The sequence below is a fragment of the Balaenoptera physalus genome, assembly GCF_965194825.1.
Source record: "Balaenoptera physalus genome assembly, chromosome: 14".
Taxonomy (NCBI): Eukaryota; Metazoa; Chordata; class Mammalia; order Artiodactyla; family Balaenopteridae; genus Balaenoptera; species Balaenoptera physalus.
In genome coordinates this window covers 6,580,860-6,593,362 of record NC_138893.1, presented here as the reverse complement: position 1 = coordinate 6,593,362, position 12,503 = coordinate 6,580,860, and the positions used below count along the sequence as shown (strand labels likewise).

Genomic DNA, 12,503 nt, shown 5'->3' with positions numbered 1-12,503 from the left:
CTCTGGGGGGAACCCTTAGTGCATACAGCTTGGGTGACAAGAGAAGAGTGCACTTTTGTGACATATAGGACATCTCCTACAGAAGGCCACTTCTCCAAGGTTGAGAAATATAACTAACCTATCACATAATACATAAAAATAGTAACTTAGACAAAATGAGGTGGCAGAGGAATATGTTTCAGGCTAAGGAACAAGACGAAACCCCAGAAAAACAACTAAGTGAAGTAGAGATAGGCAATCAACCTGAAAAAGAGTTCACAGTAATGATTGTAAAAATGATCAAAGAACTCAGGAGAAGAATGGATGCACAGAGCAAGAAGTTAGAAGTTGTTAACAAAGAGTTAGAAAATATAAAGATCAAACAGATATGAAGAATACAATAAGTGAAATAAAAAATACACTAGAAGGAATAAATAGTACACTAAATGATACAGATGAACAGATCAGTGAGCTGGAAGACAGAGTAGTGGAAATCACTGCCACCAAACAGAAAAAAGAATTGAAAGAAATGAGGACAGTTTAAGAGACCTCTGGGACAACATCAAGTGCTCTATTATTTGCATTATAGGGGTCCCAGGAGGAGAAGAGAGAGAGAGAAAGGGCATGAGAAAATATTTGAAGAGATAATAGCTGAAAATTTCCCCAACCTGGGAAAGGAAACAGTCACCCAACTCCAGGAAGAGCAGAGAGTCCCAGGCAGGATAAATCCAAAGAACACACCAAGACATTGTAATCAAAATGACAAAAATTAAAGATAAAGAGAGAATATTAAAAGCATCAAGGGAAAAGCAACAAATAACATACAAGGGAACCCCCATAAGGCTATCAGCTGATCTTTCAGCAGAAACTCAGGGAGTGGCATGATATATTTAAAGTGATGAAAGAGGAAACCCTACAAGCAAGATTGCTCTACTTAGCAAGGCTCTCATTCAGATTTGAAGGAGAAATCAAAAGCTTTACAGATAAGCAAAAGCTGAAAGAAAGCAGTACCACCAAACCAGCTTCACAAAAAATGTTAAAGGAACTTCTCTAGGTGAAAAAGAAAAGGCCATAGCTAGAAACAAGAAAATTATGAAATAAAAAAGCTCACTGGTAAAGGCAAACATACAGTAATGGTATGGAATCATCCACACACAAAGCTAATAGGGAGGTTAAAAGACAAAAGTAGTAAAATCACCTGTATCCACAATAAGCAGTTAAGGGATACACAAAACAGATGTAAAATATGATATGAAAACTATAATCATGAGTGGAGAAGAATACAAATGGAGGATTTTTCAAATGCATTTGGGGGCTTCCCTGGTGGCACAGTGGTTAAGAATCCGCCTGCCAATGCAGAGGACACATGTTCGAGCCCTGGTCCGGGAAGATCCCACATGCCGCGGAGCAACTAAACCCGTGCACCACAACTACTGAGCCTGAGCTCTAGAGCTCACAAGCCACAACTACTGAAGCCTGTGTGCCACAACTACCAAAGCCCATGCACCTAGAGCCCATGCTCTGCAACAAGAGAAGCCACCACAATGAGAAGCCCACACACCACAATGAAGAGTAGACCCTGCTCACCACAACTAGAGAAAGCCTGTGCGCAACAAGACCCAACACAGCCATAAATAAATAAATAAATTTATTTATTTTTAAAAACTGCATTTGAAATAAAGAGATCAGCAACTTAAAAAATTCAGATATATTTATACATATACACGTACATACATATATATGTGTGTCTATATATATATATACAAACTGCTCTACAAACACCTCACGGTAACCACAAGCCAAAAATCTATAATAGATATACACACAAAAAAGAAAAAGGAATCCAACCAAAATATTAAAGATAGTCATCAAATCACAAGAGAAAACAGGAAAAAAGGCCTACAAAAACAAATCCAAAACAATTAACAAAGTAGCAATAAATACACACATATTGATAATTACCTTAAATGTAAATGGATAAAATGCTCCAACCAAAAAACAGAGTGGCTGAATGGATACAGAAACATGACCCATAAATATGCTGCCTACAAAAGACTCACTTCAGCTCTAGAGATACGTACTGACTGAAAGTGAGAGGATGGAAAAAGGTATTCCATGCAATAGAAATCAAAAGTAAACAAATAGCAATACTTGTATCAGACAAAATAGACTTTAAAGACAAGAGGCAGAGACACTACATAATGATGAAGGGAACAATCCAAGCAGATATAACAATTGTAAATATATATGCACCCAACATAGCAGCACCTCAATATATAAGGCAAATATTAACAGACATAAAAGGAGAAATCAACAGTAACACAATTAACAGTAGGTGTCTTTAACACCCCACTTATGTCAATGGACAGATTCAATGGACAGATCCAAAAAGAAAATATGGAAACATAGGTCTTAACAAATTAGACCAAATGGACTTAATTTATATATACAGAAAGAGAGAGCATTCCATTTGAAAGAATACATTCTTTTCAAGTGCACATGAAACAGTCTCCAGGATAGATTACATACTAGGCCACAAAACAAGCCTCAGTAAATTTAAGGAAATTGAAAGTATATCAAGCATCTTCTCCAACCACAATGCTATGAGACTAAAAATCAACTACAAGGAAAAAACTGCAAAAAACAAACACGTGGAGGCTAAAACATAGGCTACTAAACAACCAATGGATCAATGAATAAATCAAAGAGGAAATAAAATACCTAGAGACCAATGAAGACAAAAACATGATAAACCAAAACCTATGGGATGCAGCAAAAGCAGTTCTAAGAGGGAAGTTTAGAGCAATACAATCTTACCTCAGGAAACAAGAAAAATCTCAAGTGCCCTAACATTACACCTGAGGGAACTAGAGAAGTAAGAAGAAACAAAACCCAAAGTTAATAGAAGGAAAGAAATCATAAAGATCAGAGCAGAAATAAAGCCTAAAACAATAGAAAAAAAATCACTGAAACTAAAAGCTGGTTCTTTGAAAAGATAAACAAAATTGATAAACCTTTAGCCAGACTCATCAAGAAAAAAGAAGGGAGAAAGCCCAAATCAATAAAATCAGAAATGAAAAAGAAGTTACACCACAGAAATACAAAGGATCATAAGAGACTACTATAAACAACTACAACCAATAAAATGGACAACCTAGAAGAAATGGACAATTTCTTAGGAAGATACAATCCCCCAAGACTGAACCAGGAAGAAATAGAAAATATGGACAGACCAGTTACCAGTACTGAAATTGAATCAGTAATTTTAAAACTCCCAACAAACAAAAGTCCAGGACCAGATGGCTACACAGGTGAATTCTACTAAATATTCAGAGAAGAGTTAACACCTATCATTCTGAAACTATTCCAAAAAACAGCAGAGGAAGGAACATTTCCGAACTCATTCTATGAAGCCACCATCACCCTGATACCAAAACCAAAGATATCACACAAAAAAATAAAATTACAGACCAATATCACTGATGAACACAGATGCAAAAATCCTCAATGAAATACTAGCAGACTGAATCCAACAATACATTAAAAGGATCATACACCATGATCAAGTGGGATTTATCTCAGGGATGCAAGGATTTTTTCAATATCCACAAATCAATCAATGTGATACACCACATTAACAAATTGAAGAATAAAAACCATATGAGCATTTCAGTAGATGCAGAAAAAGCTTTTGACAAAAATCAACATCCATTTATGATAAAAATTCTCCAGAAAGTAAACATAGAGGGAACATACCTCAACATAACAAAGGCCCTATATGACAGCACACACCTAACATCATACTCAACAGTGAAAAGCTGAAAGCATTCCCTCTAAGATCAGGAAAAAGAAAAGAAAGCCCACTCTCACCACATTTATTCAACATAGTCTTGTAAGTCTTAGCCACAGCAATCAGAAGAAATAGAAATAAAAGGATTCCGAATTGGAAAGGAAGAAGTAAAACTGTCACCATCTGCAGATGACATACTATACACAGAAAATCCTAAAGACATCACCAGTAAACTACTAGAGCTCAATGAATTCAGTAAAGTTGCAGGATACAAAACTAATGCACAGAAATCTGTTGCATTTCTATATACTAACAATGAAATATCAGAAAGAGAAATTAAGGAAACAATCCCATTTACCATCACATCAAAAAGAATAAAATACCTAGCCATAAACCTACCTAAGGAGGCAAAAGACCTGAACTCTGAGAAACCTAAGATGCTGATGCAAGAAACTGAAGATGACACAAACCGATGGAAAGATATACCGTATTCTTGGATTGGAAGAATCAATATTACAATGACCATACTACCCAAGGCAATCTACAGATTCAGTGCAATCCTTATCAAAATACCAATGGCATTTTTCACAGAACTAGAACAAAAATTTTTTTAATTTGTATGGAAGCAAGATCCTGAATAGTCAAAACAATCTTGAGAAAGAACAGAGTTAGAAGAATCATGCTCCCTTACTTCAGTCTATATTATAGTGCTACAATAATCAAGACAGTATGGTACTGGCACAAAAACAGACACATAGATCAATGGAACAGATTAGAATGCCCAGAAATAAACCCACACACTATGGTCACTTATCTGTGACGAAGGAGGCAAGAATATACAGTGGAGAAAAGACAGTCTCTTCAATAAGTGGTGCTGAGAAAACTGGACAGCTACATGTAAAAGGATGACATTAGAACATTCTCTAACACCATATACAAAAATAAACTCAAAATGGATTAAAGACCTAAACGTAAGACCAGATACTATAAAACACTTAGACGAGCTTCAAGATGGCAGAAGAGTAAGACTCGGAGATCACCTTCCTCCCAACAAATACATCAGAAATACATCTACATGTGAAACAACTCCTACAGAACACCTACTGAACGCTGGCAGAAGACCTCAGACCTCGCAAAAGGCAAGAAACTCCCCATGTACCTAGGTAGGGCAAAAAAAAAAAAGAAAAAACAGAGACAAAAGAATAGGGACGGGACCTGCACCAGTGGGAGGGAGCTGTGAAGGAGGAAAGGTTTCCACACACTAGGAAGCCCCTTCGCGGGCGGAGACTGCGGGTGGCAGAGGGGGGAAGCTTCGGGAGCCACAGAGGAGAGCGCAGCAACAGGGGTGCAGAGGGCAAAGAGGAGAGATTCCCGCACAGAGGATTGGTGCCGACCAGCACTAACCAGCCCAAGAAGCTTGTCTGCTCACCTGCCGGAACGGGTTGGGGCTGGGAACTGAGGCTCGGGCTTCAAGGTCATATCCCGGGAGAGGACTGGGGTTGGCTGCATGAACACAGCCTAAAGGAACTAGTGTGCCACAGCTAACCAGGAGGGAGTCCGAGAAAAAGTCTGGAGCTGCTGAAGAGACAAGAGACTTTTTCTTGCCTCTTTGTTTCCTGGTGCACAAGGAGAGGGGATTAAGAGCGCTGCTTAAAGGAGCTCCAGAGACGGGCGTGAGCCGCGGCTATCAGCGTGGAACCCAGAGACAGGCATGAGACGCTAAGGCTGCTGCTGCAGCCACCAAGAAGCTTCTGTGCAAGCAGAGGTCACTATCCACACACCCCCTCCCGAGAGCCTGTGCAGCCCGTCACTGCCAGGGTCCCGTGATCCAGGGAGAACTTCCCCGGGAGAACGCACTGCACGCCTCAGGCTGGTGCAAAGTCACGCTGGCCTCTGCCGCCGCAGGCACGCCCCGCATCCGTACCCCTCCCTCCCCCCGGTCTGAGTGAGCCAGAGCCCCCGAAGCAGCTGCTCCTTTAACCCCGTCCTGTCTGAGTGAAGAACAGACGCCCTCAGGCGACCTACATGCAGAGGCAGGTCCAAATCCAAAGCGGAACACCTGGAGCTGTGCAAACAAAGAAGAGAAAGGGAAATTTCTCCCAGCAGCCTCAGGAGTAGTGGATTAGATCTCCAGAATCAGCTTGATGTACCCTGCATCTGTGGAATACCTGAATAGACAACGAATCATCCCAAATTGAGGAGGTGGACTTTGGGAGCAACGATATATATACATTTTTCCCTTTTTCTCCTTTTGTGAGTGTGTATGTGTATGCTTCTGTGTGTGATTTTGTCTGTATAGCTTTGCTTTTACCATTTGTCCTAGGATTCTGTCTGTCCGTTTGTTTTGTTTTTCTTTTTTATGTTACATAAAAATTTTTTTTCTTAATAATTATTTTTTATCTTTTATTTTAATAACTTTATTTTGTTTTACTTTATTTTATTTTATCTTCTTCTTTTTTTTTTATCCCTTTTATTCTGAGCCGTGTGGAGGACAGGCTCTTGGTGCTCCAGCCAGGCGTCAGGGCTGTGCCTCTGAGGTGGGAGAGCCAACTTCAGGACACTGGTCCACAAGAGACCTCACAACTCCACGTAATATCAAACAGCAAAAATCTCCCAGAGATCTCCATCTCAACACCAAGACCCAGCTCCACTCAACAACCAGCAAGCTACAGTGCTGGACACCCTATGCCGAACAACTAGCAAGACAGGAACACAACCCCATCCATTAGCACAGAGGCTGCCTAAAATCATAAAAAGGCCACAGACACCCCAAAACACACCACCAGACGTAGACCTGCCCACCAGAAAGACAAGATCCAGCCTCATCCACCAGAACACAGGCACTAGTCCCCTCCAACAGGAAGACTACACAACCCACTGAACCAACCTAAGCCACTGGGGACAGACACCAAAAACAATGGAAACTACGAACCTGCAGCCTGCGAAAAGGAGACCCCAAACACAGTAAGTTAAACAAAATGAGAAGACAGAGAAACACGCAGCAGATGAAGGAGCACACCAGACCTAACAAATGAAGAGGAAATAGGCAGTCTACCTGAAAAAGAATTCAGAATAATGATAGTAAAGATGATCCAACAGCTTGGAAACAGAATGGAGAAAATACAAGAAACGTTTAACAAGGACCCAGAAGAAGTAAAGAGCAAACAAACAGTGATGAACAACACAATAAATGAAATTAAAAATTCTCTAGAAGAGATCAATAGCAGAATAACTGAGGCAGAAGAACGAATACGTGACCTGGAAGATAAAATAGTGGAAACAACTACTGCAGAGCAGAATAAAGAAAAAAGAATGAAAAGAATTGAGGACAGTCTCAGAGACCTCTGGAAAAACATTAAACGCACCAATATTCAAATTATAGGGGTCCCAGAAGAAGAAGAGAAAAAGAAAGGGACTGAGAAAATATTTGAAGAGATTACACTTGAAAACTTCCCTACTATGGGAAAGGAAATAGTTAATCAACTCCAGAAAGCACAGAGTCCCATACAGGATAAATCCAAGGAGAAACATGCCAAGACACATATTAATCAAACTATCAAAAATTAAACACAAAGAACAAATATTAAAAGCAGCAAGGGAAAAACAACAAATAACATATAAGGGTATCCCCATAAGGTTAACAGCTGATCTTTCAGCAGAAACTCTGCAAGCCAGAAGGGAGTGGCAGGACATATTGAAAGTGATGAAGGAGAAAAGCTTACAACCAAGATTACTCTACCCAGCAAGGACCTCATTCGAGTTGACGGAGAAATTAAAAGCTTTACAGACAAGCAAAAGCTAAGAGAATTCAGCATCACCAAACCAGCTTTACAACAAATGCTAAAGAAACTTCTCTAGGCAGGAAACACAAGAGAAGGAAAAGACCTACAATAACAAACCCAGAACAATTAAGAAAATGGTAATAAGAACATACATATCGATAATTACCTTAAATGTAAATGGATTAAATGCTCCCACCAAAAGACATAGACTGGCTGAATGGATACAAAAACAAGACCTGTATATACGCTGTCTACAAGAGACCCACTTCAGACCTAGGGACACATACAGACTGAAAGTGAGGGGATGGAAAAAGATATTCCATGCAAATGGAAATCAAAAGAAAGCTGGAGTAGCAATACTCATATCAGACAAAATAGACTTTAAAATAAAGACTATTACAAGAGACAAAGAAGGACACTACATAATGATCAAAGGATCGATCCAAGAAGATATAACAATTATATATATTTATGCACCCAACATAGGAGCACCTCAATACATAAGACAAACACTAACAGCCATAAAAGGGGAAATAGACAGAAACACAATCATAGTAGGGGACTTTAACACCCCACTTTCACCAATGGACAGATCATCGAAAATTTAAAAAGATGGACTTAATTGGTATTTATAGGACACTCCATCCAGAAACAACAGAATACACATTCTTCTCAAGTGCTCATGAACATTCTCCAGGATAGATCATATCTTGGGTCACAAATCAAGCCTTGGTAAATTTTAAAAAATTGAAATCGTATCAAGTAGCTTTTCTGACCACAACACTATGAGACTAGATATCAATTAGAGGAAAAATCTGTAAGAAATACAAACACATGGAGGCTAAACAACACACTACTTAATAACGAAGAGATCACTGAAGAAATCAAAGAGGATATCAAAAAATACCTAGAAACAAATAACAATGAAAACACAACGACCCAAAACCTATGGGATGCAGCAAAAGCAGTTCTAAGAGGGAAGTTTATAGCAATACAATCCTACCTCAAGAAACAAGAAACATCTCAAATAAACAACCTAACCTTACACCTAAAGCAAGTACAGAAAGAAGAACAAAAAAACCCCAGAGTTAGCAGAAGGAAAGAAATCATAAAGATCAGATCAGAAATAAATGAAAAAGAAATGAAGAAAATGATAGCAAAGATCAATAAAACTAAAAGCTGGTTCTTTGAGAAGATAAACAAAATTGAGAAACCATTAGCCAGACGCATCAAGAAAAAAGAAGGGAGAAAGCCCAAATCAATAGAATTAGAAATGAAAAAGCAGAACTAACAACTGACACTGAAGAAATACAAAGGATCATGAGAGATTACTACAAGCAACCATATGCCAATGAAATGGACAACCTGGAAGAAATGGACAAATTCTTAGAAATGCACAACCTTCCAAGACTGAACCAGGAAGAAACAGAAATGAACAGACCAATCGCAAGCACTGAAATTGAAACTGTGATTAAATATCTTCCAACAAAGAAAAGCCCAGGACCAGATGGCTTCACAGGCGAATTCTATCAAACATTTAGAGAAGAGCTAACACCTATCCTTCCCAAACTCTTCCAAACTATAGCAGAGGGAGGAACACTCCCAAACTCATTCTACGAGGCCACCATCACTCTGATACCAAAACCAGACAAAGATGTCACAAAGAAAGAAAACTACAGGCCAATATCACTGATGAACATAGATGAAAAAATCCTCAACAAAATACTAGCAAACAGAATCCAACAACACATTAAAAGGATCATACACCATGATCAAGTGGGGTTTATCCCAGGAATGCAAGGATTCTTCAATATACACAAATCAATCAACGTGATACACCATATTAACAAACTGAAGGAGAAAAACCATATGATCATCTCCGTAGATGCAGAAAAAGCTTGACAAAATTCAACACCCATTTATGATAAAAACCCTCCAGAAAGTAGGCATAGAAGAAACTTTCCTCAACATAATAAAGGCCAGGCCATATATGACAAACCCACAGCCAACATCGTCTTCAGTGGTGAAAAACTGAAACCATTTCCACGAAGATCAGGAACAAGCCAATGTTGCCCACTCTCACCACTATTATTCAACATAGTTTTGGAAGTTTTAGCCACAGCAATCAAAAAAGAAAAAGAAATAAAAGGAATCCAAATCGGAAAAGAAGAATTAAAGCTGTCACTGTTTGCAGATGACATGATACTATACAGAGAGAGTCCTAAAGATGCTACCAGAAAACTACTAGAGTTAATCAATGAATCTGGTGAAGTAGCAGGATACAAAATTAATGCACAGAAATCTCTAGCATTCCTATACACTAATGATGAAAAATCTGAAAGTGAAATTAAGAAAACACTCCCATTTACCACTGCAACAAAAAGAATAAAATATCTAGGAATAAACCTACCTAAGGAGACAAAAGACCTGTATGCAGAAAATTATAAGACACTGATGAAAGAAATTAAAGATGATACAAATAGATAGAGAGATATACCATGTTCTTGGATTGGAAGAATCAACATTGTGAAAATGACTCTACTACCCAAAGCAATCTACAGATTCAATGCAATCCCTATCAAACTACCACTGGCATTTTTCACAGAACTAGAACAAAAAATTTCACAATTTGTATGGAAACACAAAAGACCCTGAATAGCCAAAGCAATCTTGAGAAAGAAAAACGGAGCTGGAGGAATCAGGCTCCCTGACTTCAGACTATATTACAAAGCTACAGTAATCAAGACAGTATGGTACTGGCACAAAAACAGAAATACAGATCAATGGAACAGGATAGAAAGCCCAGAGATAAACCCACGCACATATGGTCACCTTATCTTTGATGAAGGAGGCAAAAATATACAGTGGAGAAAAGACAGCCTCTTCAGTAAGTGGTGCTGGGAAAACTGGACAGCTACAGGTAAAAGAATGAAATTAGAACACTCTCTAACAGCATACACAAAAATAAACTCAATATGGATTAAAGACCTAAATGTAAGGTCAGACACCATCAAACTCTTAGAGGAAAACATAAGCAGAACACTCTATGACATAAATCACAGCAAGATCCTTTTTAACCCACCTCCTAGAGAAATGGAAATAAAAACAAAAATAAACAAATGGGACCTAATGAAACTTCAAAGCTTTTGCACAGCAAAGGAAACCATAAACAAGACGAAAAGACAACCCTCAGAATGGGAGAAAATATTTGCAAATGAAGCAACTGACAAAGGATTAATCTCCAAAACATACAAGGAACTCATGCAGCTCAACATCAAAAAAACAAACAACCCAATCCAAAAATGGGCAGAAGACCTAAACAAACATTTCTCCAAAGAAGATATACAGATTGCCAACAAACACATGAAAGAATGCTCAACATCATTAATCATTAGAGAAATGCAAATCAAAACTACAATGAGATATCATCTCACACCGGTCAGAATGGCCATCATCAAAAAATCTACAAACAATAAATGCTGGAGAAGGTGTGGAGAAAAGGGAACCCTCTTGCACTGTTGGTGGGAATGTAAATTGATACAACCACTATGGAGAACAGTATGGAGGTTCCTTAAAAAACTAAAAATAGAACTACCATATGACCCAGCAATCCCACTACTGGGCATATACCCTGAGAAAACCATAATTCAAGAAGAGTCATGTACCAAAATGTTCATTGCAGCTCTATTTACAATAGCCAGGACATGGAAGCAACCTAAATGTCCATGAACAGATGAATGGATAAATAAGATGTGGCATGTATATACAATGGAATATTACTCAGCCATAAAAAGGAATGAAACTGAGTTATTTGTAGTGAGGTGGATGGACCTAGAGACTGTCATACAAAGTGAAGTAAGTCACAAAGAGAAAAACAAATACAGTATGCTAACACATATATTTGGAATCTAAAAAAAAAATGGTCATGAAGAACCTAGGGGTAAGATGGGAATAAAGATGCAGACCTACTAGAGAATGGACTTGAGGATACAGGGAGAGGGAAGGGTAAGCTGGGACAAAGTGAGAGAGTGGCATGGACATATATACACTACCAAACGTAAAACAGATAGCTAGTGGGAAGCAGCCGCATAGCACAGGGAGATCAGCTCGGTGCTTTGTGACCACCTAGAGGGGTGGGATAGGGAGGGTGGGAGGGAGGGAGATGCAAGAGGGGAGAGATATGGGGACATATGCATATGTATAACTGATTCACTTTGTTTTAAAGCAGAAACTAACACACCATTGTAAAGCAATTATACTCCAATAAAGATTAAAAAAAAACTCTTAGAGGAAAACATGGAACACTCTGATATAAATCACAGCAATATTTCTTTGGATCCATTTCCTAGAGTAATGGAAATAAAAACAAATGGAACCTAATCATACTTAAATGCTTTTGCACAGCAAGGGAAACCATAAACAAAATGAAAGAATCTATGGAATGGGAGAAAATATTTGCAATCTTGTGACCAGCAAGCGATTAATTTCCATAATATACAGAAAGCTCATACAGCTCAGTATCAAAAAAAAAAAAAAACCAATCAAAAAATGGGCAGAAAACCTAAATAGAAATTTCTCCATAGAAGACATCCAGATGGTCAAGAGGCACATGAAAAGATGCTCCACATTGCTAATTATCAGAGAAATGCAAATCAAAACTACAATGAGGTATCACCTCACACTGGTCAGAAAGGCCATCCTCAAAACCTACTAGAGAATGGACTTGAGGATATGGGGAGGGGGCAGGGTAAGCTGGGACGAAGTGAGAGAGTGGCACGGACATATATACACTACCAAATGTAAAATCGATAGCTAGTGGGAAGCAGCTGCATATCACAGGGAGATCAGCTCCATGCTTTGTGACCACCTAGAGGGGTGGGATAGGGAGGGTGGGAGGGAGGGAGACACAAGAGGGAAGAGATATGGGAACATATGTATATGTGTAACTGATT

At 38.7% G+C, this 12,503-nt stretch overlaps 1 protein-coding gene across 6 annotated transcripts in view; it reads right to left on the bottom strand.

Annotated features, from left to right (window-relative positions):
• LOC309643141 (uncharacterized protein) overlaps nt 1-12,503 on the bottom strand; it is a 101,310-nt gene that overhangs the window by 13,910 nt on the left and 74,897 nt on the right. The gene's annotated exons all lie outside the window — the stretch shown is intronic.